A 14,837-nucleotide genomic window follows, 5' to 3' on the forward strand; every position below is an offset into this window, starting at 1 on the left:
TGCTAGTTTAATAATTTACGTATATGCTGAGTAAAATAATCTACAATGAGTGCCATGTAATGTAATCACCAATAATGTTGTGAGTAAGAGTAAGAAGAAGGGACTGAGTTTGCACTAAGCCCAGGAGTTGAACCTGGTAGTTATATGATTAATACTATATCTTTTCCCCTTTGATTTCATATTAATAAACTTGTTTTTAGAGTACTTTAGGTGTATTCCTTTCTCCCACAGTATATTACCTTTATTTCCATCCAAGTGAATTGATACCAGAATTACCATACCCACGGGCCTGGGCCCTCGACCATGCTACCAAAAGAATGATTAGGTAATATTTTTTCGAAAATCTACCCCCGAAAAGTCGATAATCTACTTTCCCGAAAAATTCATCTACTTCGAAAGTAGATAACCAACTTTCCCGGAAAGTAGATATTTCCCATATTTTATGATATAAATTTCCGTTTCTATGATAAGTAGATAACCAACTTTCCCAGAAAGTAGAAATATTTCACATTTCTGTGATACAAATTTCCCGTTTTCTATGATAATCTACTTAGAAAAATATGTTAATATTTCAAAAGTCGATAATCTACTCACAGAAAGTGATAATCTACTTTCCGAAAAGTAGATAATCTACTTCGAAAGTAGATAACCAACTTTCCCGGAAAGTAGATATTTCCCATTTTTATGATATAAATTTCCCGTTTTCGATAAGTAGATAACCAACTTTTCCCAGAAAGTAGAAATATTTCACATTTTCTGATACAAATTTCGTTTTCAGATAATCTACCTAGAAAAATATGTTAATATTCCCCAAAAGTCGATAATCTACTCACGAAAAGTCGATAATCTACTTTTCCGAAAAGTAGATATCTACTTCGGAAAGTAGATAACCAACTTCTCCTAGAGTAGGATTTCGCCTCAGAATACAGTAGGATTTTGCCCCAGGAGACGGTAGGATTCCGCCTCAGAATACAGTAGGATTTACGCCTCTGAATACAATAAGATTCCGTCCCAGAATAGTGTAGGATTCTGCCCCAGGAGACGGTAAGATTCCGTCTCAGAATACAGTAGGATTTACGCCTCTGAATACAGTAAGATTCCTCCTCAGATTACGGTAGGATTCCGTCCCAGAATAGGGTACGATTGTGCCCAACGAGACGGTAGGATTCCACCTCAGAATACAGTAGGATTCCGCCTCAAAATACATTAGGAATCCTCCTCAGAATACAGTAGAATTCCGCCTTAGAATACAGTAGGTTTCCGTTTTAGAATACAGTTGGATTCCGCCGGAGAATACATTAGGATTCTGCCTCAGAATAAGGTAGGATTCCGTCCCAGAATAGGGTAGGATTTTGTCCCAAGAGACAGTACGATTCCGCCTCAGAATACAGTAGGATTCTGCTTCAGAATACGGTAGGATTCCGTCCCTGAATAGGATTGGATTATGCCCCAGGAGACGGTAGGATTCCGCCTCAGAATACGTTAAGATTCCATTCCAGAATAGGGTAGGCTTCTGCCCCAGAAGGCGGTAGGATTCCATCCCAGGATAGGGTAGGATTCCGTCCCAGAATAGGGTAGGATTCTGCCCCAGGAGACGGTTAACATTCCGCCTCAGAAAACAGTAGGATTCCGCCGCAGATTATGGTAGGATTCCGTCCCAGAATAGGGTACGATTCTGCCCCAGGAGACGGTAGGATTCCGCCTCAGAAAACAGTAGGATTCCGCCTCAGATTACGGTAGGATTCCGTCCCAGAATAGGGTACGATTCTGCCCCAGGAGACATTTGTGGATTCCGCCTCAGATTATGGTAGGATTCCGTCCCAGAATAGGGTACGATTCTGCCCCAGAGACGGTAGGATTCCGCCTCAGAATACAGTGATTCCGCTCCAGACAAGTTCCGTCCCAGAATAGGGTACGATTCTGCCCCCAGGAGACGGGTAGGATTCCGCCTCAGAATACAGTACGATTCTGCCTCAGAATACGGTAGGATTCCGTTCCAGAATAGGTACGATTCTGCCCCAGAAGGCGGTAGGATTCCATCCCAGGATAGGGTAGGATTCCGTCCCAGAATAGGGTAGGATTCTGCCCCAGGAGCGGTTAACATTCCACCTCAGAAAACAGTAGGATTCCGCCTCAGATTACGGTAGATTCCGTCCCAGAATAGGGTACATTCTACCCCAGGAGTGAGCCTGTAGATTCCCGCCTCAGAATACAGTAGATTCCGCCTCAGATTACGGTAGGATTCCGTCCCAGAATAGGGTACGATTCTGCCCCAGGAGACGGTAGGATTCCGCCTCAGAATACAGTAGGATTCCGCCTCAGATTACGGTAGGATTCCGTCCCAGAATAGGGTACGATTCTGCCCCAGGAGACGGTAGGATTCCGCCTCAGAATACAGTACGATTCCGCCTCAGAATACGGTAGGATTCCGCCTCAAAATACGGTAGGATTCCGTCCCAGAATAGTGTAGGATTCTGCCCCAGGAGACGGTAGGATTCCGCCTCAGAATACAGTAGGATTTACGCCTCTGATTACAGTAGGATTCCGACTCAGATTACGGTAGGATTCCGTCCCAGAATAGGGTACGATTCTGCCCTACGAGACGGTAGGATTCCGCCTCAGAATACCGTAGGATTCCGCCTCAGAATACGGTAGGATTCCGTCTCAGAAAAGAGTAGGATTCTGCCCCAGGAGTCGGTAGAATTGCGTCTTAGAATACAGTAGGATTCCACCTCAGAATACAGCAGGATTCCGCCTCAGAATACAGTAGAATTCCGCCTCAGAATATAGTAGGAATCCTCCTCAGAATACAGTAAATTCTGCCATAGAATACAGTAGGTTTACCTTTTAAAAAACAGTTGGATTCCGCCGGAGAATACATTAGGATTCTGCCTGAGAATAAGGAAGGATTCTGTCCCAGGAGACAGTAGGCTTCCGCCTCAGAATACAGTAGGATTCTGCTTCAGAATACGATAGGCTTCCGTCCCTGATTAGGATTGGATTCTGCCACAGGACGCGATAGGATTCCGCCTCAGAATACGTTAGGATTTCGTCCCAGAATACGGTAGGATTCCATCCCAGAATAGGGTAGGATTAGGTCCCAGAATAGGGTAGGATTCTGCCCCAGGAGACGGTTAACATTCCACCTCAGAATACAGTAGGATTCTGCCGCAGATTACGGTAGGACTCCGTCCCAGAATACGGTAAGATTCTGCCCCAGGAGACGGTAGAATTCCGCCTCAAAATGCAGTAGGATTCTGCCACAAAATACAGTAGGAATCCGCCTCATCATAAAGTAGGATTCCGTCCCAGAATAGGGTAGGATTCTGCCCCAGGAGACAGTAGCATTCCGCCTCAAAATACAGTAGGATTCTGCCACAAAATACATTAGGAATCCGTCTCAGAATACAGTAGGATTCCGCATCAGAATACAATAGGATTCCGTCTCTGAATAGGATAGGATTCTGCCCCAGGACACAGAAGGAATCCGCCTAAGAATACAGTAGGATTCCGTCCCAGAATAGTGTAGGATTCTACTCCAGGAGACGGTAGGATTCCGCCTGAGAATACAGTAGGATTTACGCCTCTGAATACAGTAGGGTTCCGTCTCAGATTACGGTAGGATTCCGTCCCAGAATAGGGTACGATTCTGCCCCAGGAGACGGTAGGATTCCGCCTCAGAATACAATACGATTCCGCCTCAGAATACGGTAGGATTCCGTCTCAGAATCGGGTAGGATTCTGCCCCAGGAGTTGGTAGAATTGCGTCTTAGAATACAGTACGATTCCACCTCAGAATACAGTAGGAATCCGCCTCAGAATACAGTAGGAATCCTCCTCAGAATACAGTAGAATTCCGCCTTAGAATACAGTAGGTTTCCGATTTAGAATACAGTTGGATTCTGCCGGAGAATACATTAGGATTCTGCCTCAGAATACAGTAAGATTCCGCCTCCGAACACGGTAGGATTCTGCCCCAGGAGACGGTAGGATTCCGCCTAAGAATACAGTAGGATTCCGCCTCAGAATACAGTAGGATTCCGTCTGAGAAAAGGATAGGATTCTGCCCTAGGAGTCGGTAGAATTACGTCTTAGAATACAGTAGGATTCCACCTCAGAATACAGTAGGATTCCGCCTCAGAATACAGTAGGATTCCGCCTCAGAATACAGTAGGAATCCTCCTCAGAATACAGTAGAATTCCACCATAGAATACAGGAGGTTTACGTTTTAGAAAACAGTTGGATTCTGCCGGTGAATACATTAGGATTCTGCCTGAGAATAGGGTAGGATTCTGTCCAAGGAGACAATAGGATTCCGCCTCAGAAGACAGTAGGATTCCGCCTCAGAATACGATAGGATTCCATTCCAGAATAGGGTAGGATTCTGCCCCATGAGATGGTAGGATTCAGCCTCAAAATGCAAAAGGATTCCGCCTCAGATTACAGTAGGATTCCGCCTCAGAATACGGAAGGATTCCGTCTCAGAATAGGGTAGGACTCCGTCCAAGAATAGGGTAAGATTCCGTCCCAGAATAGGGTAGTATTCTGCCCCAGGAGACGGTAGGATTCCGCCTTAGAATACCGTAGGATTCCGCCTCAGAATACAGAAGGATTCCGTCTCAGAATAGGGTAGGACTCCGTCCAAGAATAGGGTAGGATTCCGTCCCAGAATAGAGTAGTATTCTGCCCCAGGAGACGGTAGAATTGCGTCTTAGAATACAGTAGGATTCCACCTCAGAATACAGTAGGATTCCGCCTCAGAATACAGCAGGAATCCTCCTCAGAATACAGTAGGTTTCCGTTAGAATAAAGTTGGATTCCGCAGGAGAATACATTAGGATTCTGCCTCAGAATAAGGTAGGATTCAGTCCCAGGAGACAGTAGGATTCCGCCTCAGAATGCAGTAGGATTCCGCTTCAGAATACGGTAGGATTCCGTCCCTGAATAGGATTAGAATCTGCCCCAGGAGACGATAGGATTCCGCCTCAGAATACGTTAGGATTCTGTCTCAGAATCGGGTAGGATTCTGCCCCAGGACACGGTTAAGATTCTGCCCCCGGAGACGGTTAAGATTCTGCCTCAGAATACAGTAGGTTTCCGCCTTAGATTACAGTAGGATTCTGCTTCAGAATACGGTAGGATTCTGCCCCAGGAGACGATAGGATTCCGCCTCAGAATACGTTAGGATTCCGTCCCAGAATAGGGTAGGATTCTGCCCCGGGAGACGGTAAGATTCTGCCTCAGAATACAGTAGGATTTACGCCTCTGAATACAGTAGGATTCCGCCTCAGAATACGTTAGGATTCCGTTCCAGAATAGGGCAGGATTTTGCCCCAGGAGATGGTAGGATTCAGCCTCAGAATTGGTTAGGATTCCGTGTCAGAATGCAGTAGGATTCTGCCTCAGAATCCAGTAGGATTCCTCTTGAGAATACAGTAGGATTCAGTCTCAGAATAGGGTAGGATTCCACCTAAGAATACAGTAGGATTCCGTCCCTGAATAGGATTGAATTCTGCCCCAGGAGACGATAGGATTCCTCCTCAAAATACGATAGGATTCCGTCCCAGAATAGGATAGGATTCTGCCCCAGGAGACTGTAGGAATCCGCCTAAGAATACAGTAGGATTCCGCCTCAGAATACGGTAGGATTCCGTCCCAGAATAGTGTAGGATTCTGCCCCAGGAGACGGTAGGATTCCGCCCAGAATACAGTAGGATTTAAGCCTCTGAATACAGTAGGATTCCGCCTAAAATTACGGTAGGATTCCGTCCAAGAATAGGGTACGATTCTGCCCCAGGAGACGGTAGGATTCCGCCTCAGAATACAGTAGGATTCCGTCTCAGAAAAGGATAGGATTCTGCCCTAGGAGTCGGTAGAAATACGTCTTAGAATACAGTAGGATTCCACCTCAGAATACAGTAGGATTCCGCCTCAGAATACAGTAGGATTCCGCCTCAGAATACAGTACGATTCCGCCTCAGAATACAGTAGGATCCCGTCTCAAAATACGGTAGGATTCCGTCCCAGAATAGTGTAGGATTCTGCCCCAGGAGACGGTAGGATTCCGCCTCAGAATACAGTAGGATTTACGCCTCTGAATACAGTAGGATTCCGCCTCAGATAACGGTAGGATTTCGTCCCAGAATAGAATGATTCTGCCCCAGGAGACGGTAGGATTCCGCCTCAGAATACGGTAGGATTCCGTCCCAGAATAGGGAGGATTCTGCCCCAGGAGACGGTAAGATTCTGCCTCTGAATACAGTAGGATTTACGCCTCAAAATACAGTGAGATTCCGCCTCAGAATACGGTAGGATTCCGTCCCAGAATAGGGGAGGATTCTGCCCCAGGAGACGGTAAGATTCTGCCTCTGAATACAGTAGGATTTACGCCTCTAAATACAGTAGGATTCCGCCTCAGAATACGGTAGGATTCCGTCCCAGAATAGGGGAGGATTCTGCCCCAGGAGACGGTAAGATTCTGCCTCTGAATACAGTAGGATTTACGCCTCTGAATACAGTAGGATTCCGCCTCAGAATACGGTAGGATTCCGTCCCAGAATAGGGTACGATTCTGCCCCAGGAGACGGTAGAATTGCGTCTTAGAATACAATTGGATTCCGCCGGAGAATACAATAGGATTCTGCCTCAGAATAAGGTAGGATTCTGTCCAAGGAGACAATAGGATTCCGCCTCAGAAGACAGTAGGATTCCGCCTCAGAATACGATAGGATTCCATTCCAGAATAGGGTAGGATTCTGCCCCAAGAGATGGTAGGATTCAGCCTCAAAATGCAAAAGGATTCCGCCTCAGAATACAATAGGATTCCGCCTCAGAATTGGGTAGGATTCCGCATCGGAATGCAGTAGGATTCTGCCTCAAAATCCAGTGGGATTCCTCCTGAGAATACAGTAGGATTCCGCTTCAGAATACGGTAGGATTCCGTCCCTAAATAGGATTGGATTCTGCCCCAGGAGACGATAGGATTCCGCCTCAGAATACTTTAGGATTCGATTCCAGAATAGGGTAGGATTCTGCCCCATGAGATGGTAGGATTCAGCCTCAAAATGCAATAACATTCCATCTCAGAATACAGTAGGATTCCGCCTCAGAATTGGATAGGATTCCACGTCGGAATGCAGTAGGATTCTGCCTCAGAATCTAGTGGGATTCCTCCTGAAAATACAGTAGGATTCCACCTCAGAATACGGTAGGAGTCCGTCTCAGAATATGGTAGGATTTTGCCCCAGAAGACGGTAGGACTCCGCCTCAGAATACAATAGGATTCCGCCTCAGAATACGGTAGGATTCCAACCCAGGATAGGATAGGATTCCGTCCCAGAATAGGGTAGGATTCTGCCCCAGGAGACATTTAACATTCCGCCTCAGAATACAGTAGGATTCTGCCACAAAATACAGTAGGATTCTGCCTCAGAATACAGTAGGATTCCGCATCAGAATACAGTAGGATTCCGTCTCTGAATAGGGTAGGATTCAGCCCCAGAATAGGGTAGGATTCTGCCTCTTCATAAAGTAGGATTCCGCCTCAGAATACGGTAGGATTCCGTCTCAGAATACGGTAGGATTCTGCCCCAGAAGACGGTAGGACTCCGCCTCAGAATACAATAGGATTCTGCCTCAGAATACGGTAGGATTCCATCCCAGAATAGGGTAGGATTCTGCCCCAGGAGACGGTTAACATTCCGCCTCAGAATACAGTAGGATTCCGCCGCAGATTACGGTAGGATTCCGTCCCAGAATAGGGTAGGATTCTGCCCCAGGAGATGGTAATATTCCGCCTCAGAATACAATAGGATTCCGTCCCAGAATAGGGTAGGATTCTGCCCCAGGAGACAGTAGCATTCCGCCTCAGAATACAGTAGGATTCTGCCACAAAATACAGTAGGATTCTGCCTCAGAATACAGTAGGATTCCGCATTAGAATACAGTAGGATTCCGTCTCTGAATAGGGTAGGATTCCACCTAAGAATACAGTAGGATTCCTCCTCAGAATACGATAAGATTCCGTCCCAGAATAGGATAGGATTCTGCCCCAGGAGACGGTAGGAATCCGCCTCAGAATACAGTAGGATTTTGCCTCAGAATACGGTAGGATTCCGTCCCAGAATAGTGTAGGATTCTGCCCCAGGAGACAGTAGGATTCTGCCTCAGAAGACAGTAGGATTTACGCCTCTGAATACAGTAGGATTCCGCCTCAGATTACGGTAGGATTCCGTCCCAGAATAGGGTACGATTCTGCCCCAGGAGACGGTAGGATTCCGCCTCAGAATACAGTAGGATTCCGCCTCAGAATACGGTAGGATTCCGTCTCAGAATATGTTCAGTACATAAGCTTTTATCCATGCCTCTGTCATTCTCTAGTAATCCAAGATTTCCATGTTAGGAAAACCAGACTTCAAACCAACTTACAAATTCATGGTTGAAGGAAAATTCTGAAGGAAACCAACAATTGGTTTCTGCTTCACTGTGGTATGTAAACAAATGCGTTTTCTGTAATAAATGCAAATCACAATAAAAGAAAATGGAAAATTACATGGAGAACAATATGCATTAATAACTTTTTCGTCAAATGATTATGGCAACTCGAGGGAGGTGGACTATAGGGTCATAAATGACCCAAACAGACTGGATGTTAGTTTTTCATCTGTAAAACTATACAGATTTGGGTTAGCTAATTTCTTTCCAATAATAATCTCAGAATACTATGAAAAGTCATGGAGTATGAAGTTTCTTTTCCACAAAATACAAGTATTAAGATACAGTAAAGTAGCGACGGGTCATAAAAGACCCCTAACAGACTGCTAGGGGGAACACGGTGTGTTGCCAACTGACTGTAACCAGCCCTGTAGCTATCAAGCTGACAAACATCTTTGGTACTGATTATCACGCAGTTCAGCTAAGCTTTTATACAAGTTCTTCCTCACTGCCGGCAAGCTCTAACCCCCAAGTCGGAGAAACAGCGGCCAGTGTGACCTGTGGATGATGACCCCGATGACCTCAAATCACAGTCTCCTGAGTCTAATTAAGGTAAGCATAACTTATTACAAAACTTAAAATATACATCTGCAATGATAAGTTTACATAGGTTAGGTTAGGTTAGGTGTGATAAGCGGTAGAAATGAAGGTCAGATTTATTGAAAACAAATATAAAAAAGACGAAAACATATTCTGTCTTTAAGTAATCATGAGTGAGCAAAAGGCCACAGAAGAGAATTGTCTAAGAATCGTCTAAATTATTGATTAAAAAAATAAATAACAATCGCTGGACGCCCAAAACGATAATTTTACCGTAAAACTATTCTCCTAACACTAAGGAGCCATAGACATTAAACTAATATTTACCTGTCTTAATTATCTACCAAACGCAGCATTTGCCCAAGAATATAGTTTGAGAAGATCCATGTTAACAAAGTACTTGGTGTCATAACCTTATGAAAGAGAGAAGACTCGTGGGTAGGTGACACAGGACGAGGTACTAGTGTTTGGTCGCCCTACCTCATCAACAGTATTATCTCTTGCCAAAAAGGGATTTGTCCACCTCGGCAATGACTGCCTGGCCTCCAAATGGCTTCATGAGGTCTTGAACCAGTATGTGGTGACCTGAGACCAGAAGCTGCGCCAGTCTTGATGATGGTATAAGAACATAAGAAAATAAGGAGTCTGCAATAGGCCGGTTGGCCTGTGCATGGCAGCTCCTGTCGAGAGTTACTACCACTCTCTATCATCCATGAATCTATCTAGCCTCCTTTTGAAACTTTCCAAAGTTCCAGCACTTACTACAAAGTTGTTAAGCTTGTTCCACTCGTCCACCACCCTATTTGTGAACCAGTTTCTTCCTATCTCCCTCCTAAACCTAAACTTATCCAACTTGAATCCGTTGTTCTGAGTCCTATCCTGTTCGGATATTATAAGAACTTTATCTATATCGCCTTTATTGATTCCTTTCACCCACTTAAATACTTCTACCATATCTCCCCGCACTCTTCGTCTTTCTAGGTAATGCAAGTTTAGTTTCTTTAACCTATCTTGATATGGAAGGTTTCTAAGTCCCGGAATCATTTTCGTCATTCTTCGCTGCACCGACTCTAGTGAATTGATATCCATTCTATAATAGGGGCACCAGAACTGAACCGCATAATCGAGGTGCGGCCTGACTAGCGCAAGATATAGTTGCAATAAGACCTCTGCACTCTTGTTACTTATACTTCTAGATATAAAACCTAATACTCTGTTTGCCTTATTTCGAACATTAACGCACTGTTTTCTAGGCCGTAGGTCCGGGCTTACAAGTACCCCTGGGTCTCTTTCACAAGTCGACTTCTGTTGTTAAGGCTGTATACATTATAAGTGGTCAACTTCTCGAGTCAATGATTCACCTTAGAAACTGCCTGATAGCGTACACTGGTGTCTTTTATCTCCTCATAAGTGACAATTGTTAGCATCTAAGACACTCCACTTCATTAATTAATATGTAATTTACGACAGAAATACAATAACAGTGTTTTCGAATGATCAACAAGATAGTTATTGTTGACTGTGTCCGATTCTCTCTCTATCATTTATTAGTTAAATATTTGTTCTATTTTCAATTAATTCTAAATTTTAATATTTAAAAAAGGCTTAAATTATATTTAAAATCTGCAATATTCTTTTTAGTCTGTAAGTTCCCAGTTGTGGAAATAAAATAATGCTAAACTAAACTCACGTCAGTAATTGGAGAATCGGACAATTTAAGCACTAGGGCGCTAAAATATATCTAAATAAAATATTTTTTTCCTTTGAATATTTAAAGACCATTTATTAATACTTTATTACTATATATATATATCACACTATATAACCTTAATAAATACGCCATATAAACTAAATATAGTGTTAAAGTTAATGGCACAGCATTAAAGTTTTATTCTTTCACTACATAATTATGAAGAAGTTATTATTGTTACAATATAAAGTCGATAATGATCAAATACTAATCATTGTATGATTAATTTGGTCATTATTGTCAGGTTTTGTAAATAATTTTTATAATGCTTCATAGTAAGTCAGTGTATACACCTATATATTACAATGCCTCATACTAGGTCAGTGTATACTGTATACTATTATAATGCTTCATAGTAAGTCAGTGTATACACCTATATATTACAATGCCTCATACTAGGTCAGTGCATACTGTATACTATTATAATGCTTCATAGTAAGTCAGTGTATACACCTATATATTACAATGCCTCATACTAGGTCAGTGCATACTGTATACTATTATAATGCTTCATAGTAAGTCAGTGTATACACCTATATATTATAATGCTTCATAGTAAGTCAGTGTGTACACCTATATATTATAATGCTTCATAGTAAGTCAGTGTATACACCTATATATTACAATGCCTCATACTAGGTCAGTGCATACTGTATACTATTATAATGCTTCATAGTAAGTCAGTGTATACACCTATATATTACAATGCCTCATACTAGGTCAGTGTATACTGTATACTATATAATGCTTCATAAAAGTCAGTGTATACACCTATATATTATAATGCTTCATAGTAAGTCAGTGTATACACCTATATATTATAATGCTTCATAGTAAGTCAGTGTATACACCTATATATTACAATGTCTCATACTAGGTCAGTGCATGTACTGTATACTATTATAATGCTTCATAGTAAAGTCAGTGTGTACACCTATATATTATAATGCTTCATAGTAAGTCAGTGCATGTTACCTATATATTATAATGCTTCATAGTAAGTCAGTGTATACACTATATATTATAATACTTCATAGTAAGTCAGTGCATACACCTATATATTACAATGCCTCATACTAGGTCAGTGCATACTGTATACTATTATAATGCTTCATAGTAAGTCAGTGTATACACCTATATATTATAATGCTTCATAGTAAGTCAGTGTGTACACCTATATATTATAATGCTTCATAGTAAGTCAGTGTATACACCTATATATTACAATGCCTCATACTAGGTCAGTGCATACTGTATACTATTATAATGCTTCATAGTAAGTCAGTGTATACACCTATATATTATAATGCTTCATAGTAAGTCAGTGTATACACCTATATATTATAATGCTTCATAGTAAGTCAGTGTATACACCTATATATTACAATGCCTCATACTAGGTCAGTGCATACTGTATACTATTATAATGCTTCATAGTAAGTCAGTGTATACACCTATATATTACAATGCCTCATACTAGGTCAGTGCATACTGTATACTATTATAATGCTTCATAGTAAGTCAGTGTATACACCTATATATTATAATGCTTCATAGTAAGTCAGTGTATACACCTATATATTATAATGCTTCATAGTAAGTCAGTGTATACACCTATATATTATAATGCTTCATAGTAAGTCAGTGTATACACCTATATATTACAATGCCTCATACTAGGTCAGTGCATACTGTATACTATTATAATGCTTCATAGTAAGTCAGTGTATACACCTATATATTACAATGCCTCATACTAGGTCAGTGCATACTGTATACTATTATAATGCTTCATAGTAAGTCAGTGTGTACACCTATATATTATAATGCTTCATAGTAAGTCAGTGTATACACCTATATATTATAATGCTTCATAGTAAGTCAGTGTATACACCTATATATTATAATGCTTCATAGTAAGTCAGTGTATACACCTATATATTACAATGCCTCATACTAGGTCAGTGCATACTGTATACTATTATAATGCTTCATAGTAAGTCAGTGTATACACCTATATATTATAATGCTTCATAGTAAGTCAGTGTGTACACCTATATATTATAATGCTTCATAGTAAGTCAGTGTGTATATTATAATTTACTTTACTTTCATCCTCTTCACCACTGATCGGCTCGTTAGCCGCTTGGGCGATTGGTCACGTCTCTGTTACTCACTGTTAGCAAGTACTGGGCATGCATCGGCTCCTGAATGTACAATGAAAGACAAAATTCATGTCGTGAAATTTGGTGAAAACAATTGCCAAATTCCAAAGGGCTAAACCTTTGGTGCGCTCTGCCTTGTGTTAGGGCTCTCATGATGTTTCACGAGTTATATTTAATCTTCGGACAAAACCGTGACACGACTTTGTCTTTGATTACCTGAACCTGCTCCAGTGTTGGTCAAGTCTGGTCTTGAAACAGCTCACACTCGGTGCCATCACAACACTCTCTGGCAGGTTGTTCCAACAGTTCACAACTCTCACTCCGAAAAAGTTTGCCCTCACAGTTTTCTGGACTTTTTTTTTTTTTTACACGGGGATTAACCCACCCGGGCACAGGTCACTGGCCCACATCAGGGCCCGGGGGGCGAAAATGTAATAATAATAATAATTCATAGTAAATAAAATTTATAATAAAAAGTAAAATAAAATATTAATGGTAATAATAATAATAACAACAGTGATAATAATAAATACAAAGAAATGCAAGAATGAAAAAAGTCAACAGTGAGACACGCTATATAAGTATGTTGTTTTGTCATGTAATAGAAACAATTAAGACCCTACAATTGTGTGTTAATGAGGCAGAAAGTCAGATCAGCAACCTGGTCACGTATGGCAGCAGGGTCTACCATTAGACAACACATTAAGCTTCCAATATCTTCCCAGGCAGTAGTACCTCCCTGTTTGGTAGCTGCCTACTACCTACGATCTTCAATCTTGAGCTGTGACCCCTTGTGGGGCGAGCGTCCGCCAGCTCCAGGTCAGGACACTCGACTGAGTAGTGCCCCTTGAGATGTTTATACACCTCAACTAGGTCCACCCTTGCCCGTCTGTAGTATAAGCTAGGCAAGTTCAGGCGCTCCAATCTCTCATGGTAGTTGAGGTGCCGTAGTTCAGGCACCAGTCTGGTGGCCCTCCTTTGAACATTGTCAACCAACTGACAGTCCCTAGCATATCTCGGGGACCAGACGGGGTGACAGTACTCCAGATGGGGAAGTACTTCACTCTTGAAGATCGTTACGAAGGACGGATCGTCTAGATATCTGAACGACCTTCTTATAAGACCCAATAATTTATTTGCCTGATTTACCTTCTTCTCACAATGGCCCGAGAACTTCAGCTCATTGTCAACATACACACCTAGGTCCTTCTCACATTCAGTCTCAACTAGTGCAGTTTCTTCATCCCATTGGGACATATGATACGCCTCCTTACCGTTGGTATGCCCCAGGTGCATCCTCTTACACTTCGTGACATTGAATCTCAGCAGCCATTTCTTCGACCATTCTTGGAGCCCACAGAGGTCCTTCTGCAGCTCTTCACAGTCCGCTGGGTTCTTCATTTCCCTAAATAACTTGGCGTCATCGGCAAACATTTGTATGGAGGAGTGTACGTCAGGCATGTCATTTGTTGACAGCAATTCTATAAAGTGCAGTGAGTGTGGAAGGTTGGTACAGTGTTAAGTGTTCTCTATATGTGCAGGTAACTATGTGTCCATATCAAGGCTGGACGGTGTTGATGAGTTCTGTTACCTGGGGACATGATCAGTGCTGGTGCTGAGTCACAAGTGGCTGCTGCCTTTATTGATGACAAGAGGACCTTCCCTGTAAAGAAGGATCTTGGTGTTCCCTCAATACATTACCAGATCCTTTTATGGTTGATGGTCACCACTAATGAATATCACTCAATATTTTTCTTTATTCCCATGTGACTCTGATACTCTTTTGTTGGTGTTCCACTCTGTTGATATTTTCACTCAATGTGGCACTAATTAGAGTACTGTAGTCTCTCCTGCAAGAGTTCACTGCCCACTTCACATAGTTCAGTGT

Source organism: Homarus americanus, unplaced genomic scaffold (genome assembly GCF_018991925.1).
Source record: "Homarus americanus isolate GMGI-L3 unplaced genomic scaffold, GMGI_Hamer_2.0 scaffold46583, whole genome shotgun sequence".
Classification (NCBI taxonomy): domain Eukaryota; kingdom Metazoa; phylum Arthropoda; class Malacostraca; order Decapoda; family Nephropidae; genus Homarus; species Homarus americanus.